The sequence below is a fragment of the Halyomorpha halys genome, unplaced genomic scaffold (genome assembly GCF_000696795.3).
Source record: "Halyomorpha halys isolate HHAL.00 unplaced genomic scaffold, Hhal_1.1 Scaffold1017.1, whole genome shotgun sequence".
NCBI lineage: Eukaryota > Metazoa > Arthropoda > Insecta > Hemiptera > Pentatomidae > Halyomorpha > Halyomorpha halys.
The window spans coordinates 236,411-240,041 of record NW_027107632.1 but is presented as its reverse complement, the minus strand read 5'-3'; the positions used below and the strand labels follow the sequence as shown (position 1 = coordinate 240,041).

Here is a 3,631-nt window from a genome sequence, read left to right as displayed (position 1 = left end):
TCTCTCTCTCTCTCTCTCTCTCTCTCTCTCTCTCTCTCTCTCTCGGCTACCTACGGGATCGTAGCGGTTTTGAACCTGGAACCTGGAAGCTTTGAATCAAATGCACCTCTCATATAGGGGATTTCTCCTCTACCAGAAGTCTCCCAGTGGAAGCACATGCGGCTAATAAGCCGAAGTGTATAATAAATCAGGAGTGTCAATGCCAGTTAATCACCCTGAGGGGGGGGGAGAGCACTACAGAGTAGAGGGGGAGTGGAAATTGAATTAAGTAAATGGGAGGCTAAGGGGAAGCATCTAATGGTATATGTAGTAGGAAAGATGTCCCGAGACATCAAATGATTATTGAAGATCAATATCGGAGAGAAGAAATATATCCAATGACTAGTAGGAGACGCTGAAACAAGAATAGGAACTATTAATCGGGAAGGGTACTGGAAAGACCAAATCACGAAGAAATATGATGACATTTTTTTTAGAGAAGGGGGTGTACAGGGAGCAACAGGGAAAACAGTACACGAGATTCCACTGAAAGAAGACAGGGTTATCTATGTGAAGGAGAGGCAGTACCCGCAAGCACTCCATCAACATATTAGAGAGGAGATAGATAATTTGCGTGACTAAGGAATTATATTAGATAGTACATCTCCCTATAATAGCCAGTTATGGGTGGTCAGAAAGAATAGCTCGCAAGAAGAAAACGGAGAGAAATATAGAGTAGTGGTCGACTACCACAAAGTAAACAAAAACACGGTAGTTGAAAAGTACCCCATACCCCGGTTTGAGGATATTTTTGATAGATTGAGCGGGGCTAAAATTTTAAGCCCACTAATTACGGGGCACCACCAGATTACGATGCACACAAAAGACCAGACAGAGTTTACTTTCGAGAGAGGCCATTACAAATTTATAAGGATAACTTTCAGGCCTGAAAAATGCTCCAATAACATTCCAAAGGTTCCTGGACGAGTTTCTGAGGGGATTGGATGATTCCATCTGCTAAGTATAAATGGATGACCTGCTGGTATTCAGTAGGTGCGATGGGAGCACATGCAACATTTGAGAAGTGTATTCCAGCGGATAAGGGAGTTCAGCTTAAAGCTTTCACATGAGAAGTCGGTAATGGGTCAAACACAAAAAACTTTTCTTGGACACCCAATCACAAAGGAGGGAGTACGACCGAGTGCCCAGAAAGTGGAAGCCCTGCAGAAGATGGCCGTGCCGAAGGATGTAAAAGGGATCTGTAGGTTGTTGGGAGCATTCAATTATTACAGACGGTTTGTGCCCGAAATGGCTGAATACCAATATGAATACCCCCCTTTAAACAATTTAATGAAAAGAGCGTCTAAGCTGGTAGTGAGAGCAGATTATAGTACTTTGATTGTAGGATTCGGAAATGTATACAGCAGCTGCAGAGAGAGCCGATTCTATCATTTCCTGACTTTCAGAGATCTTTTACATTTAGGACGTATGCGCTAGGTGTGGTACTATCCCAGAAGTACGAGAAGGGAGAATGTCGAATAGCCCGTAGACACCTCACGGAGACGGAGACCCGTTACAGTACTTTGGAACGAAAGTTGTTGGGGATTGTGTGGGCAGTAGACCACTTTAGACCCCACCTTTTGGGAAGGAGATTTGATCACAGACCCCTTCAGTGGGTTGGAAAAATAAAAGAATCATCGGCACGGATTACTCGCTGGAAGGAACTTTTAAACCAACATAATATGGACATTGCATACAAGCCAGGAAAAGAAAACGTGGTAGCAGACTGGCTTTCATGTGCCATAACCATCAACGCAATTGAGTACGACCACGCAGGCTCGTCTAGAGACGTGAGACAGTTTTCGGGAGAATTGACTCCAGAGGAAGATGAGCATTTAACACGTCTAGACATGAAAACCAAGATGAGACATCGGCTGGGTGTTCAACGGAGGAAAGACCAGCTGAAATGGAGGTACTAGAAGATATAGTGAACAACAAACAACGCCAATCATTTGGAAGACGAGGATAACAGGCATGATGAAGATATAAAACAGGAAATATAAGGGTAGGGAAATTACCACTATTTGGTCGCAGCCGGGAGCCAGGGAAGCAGAAATTTGTAGAGCCTTGACTGAAGCGTTTAAACCCGGAAAGACAAAAATAAAAAAAAATATTAATTTTTATATATTAGATAGAATGAATATTTTGTAAATTACTTAAAATGATAAACCTATATTGTAAATATATATTATTTAAATATATACGTAGTTGATCTGCTGAAACTCGTTCTATGAATATTATTTCTCCTATTACTGGTACCTAAATAACAAATAAAAATAAATAGACTAAAATAAAATTAGATGCGGAGGTAACCCATAAAAAACAGCAACTTTAAAAACACAAGTGGTGAAGATTTGTTGAAAAAAATACGCAATTTCTCTTTGTTGTTCGTTGAAATATTCTCGACAATCGATGTTGTGTAACTTCATATATAAAGAGGGACAGTACTGGCAAAAAATAAGTTTCAAAAATTATTTGGATTATATTTTGTCCATTGCACACATCTAACTAACAAATCCTACCGGTTAACGCCACAAAACAACAATCAGAAAAAATATGGTGCGCACGCATCATACCACTTTCACTAGGCTGCTTACTCCACTTATCACTATTCTTTGATATGACATTAATTCTACAGCCATTCCTTTAATATTCTTGCTATGAACATATTTCATAAGTAAAAGTAAAATCCAACTATTGTGATAGCAACCATTGAAAAACAATAATTATCAAATTGTTTTATATTATATATTCATCCACAGTTTATTACTATTAACAATGAGAGATGGTTCATTTTTTCAAATTTAAAAATAAAGGAACTTAATTTTTTTTATTTTTAAGTTGTTATGAAAATTCGTTTTTAAGGGTGTCATGAAGGGTTAAAAACCTTTCTTTTCATCATGCGTAGAATATAACATTTTTACAAAAGATAGCAAAGCAGTGTACTACGGAAAGTGATCGGAAATCAAACTCGGTTGGATGAAACTGTTTTCTACTTTGGTTACTAACAAATTCTTTCCCAATTAATATTTACTCATTTTTTACTTTAACTAACCTATATATGAAATATAAAGTAAGAGAGAGTATTGTCATTCTGCAAAATTCGAAATTTGAGTTTTTGAAGGGGATACTTGTTTTGAGACCAAAACACCAAATGTCACAAAAAAAACAACCTGAAAATGAGGAAATCCTAAAAAAAAAAAAAATAATAATAATAAAATAAAATCTGTTATATAATAACAGATTATATATATATATATATTTTTTTTTTTAAAGTGATTTTCTTATAAACGGCTTTAACGATTTTGATTAAACTCAGTATGTCAATGTAAAAGTAATTGTTCTTTAATAACAGATAGGTATTGTCCTCATTGAAATACATGCCTGACGCCTGACAGGGCTTAAATGCGGGTTTAAAAAAAAAAATCCTCCATAGAATCTTTAATGTTCCTTATTTTAAATAATTAACTGTACCACACTTTTAGATGAAATGAAAAATGAATAAATATGAGAGAGAGAAATATTTTATTTATCTATGCTGCCTAAATACATTAGGTTGCTATCTCACACAGCATACTTATCAATCCGTAAT

At 36.7% G+C, this 3,631-nt stretch overlaps 1 protein-coding gene across 2 annotated transcripts in view; it reads right to left on the bottom strand.

Annotated features, from left to right (window-relative positions):
- The window catches only part of LOC106687842 (uncharacterized), a 51,909-nt gene that overhangs the window by 22,660 nt on the left and 25,618 nt on the right, over positions 1–3,631 (bottom strand). The gene's annotated exons all lie outside the window — the stretch shown is intronic.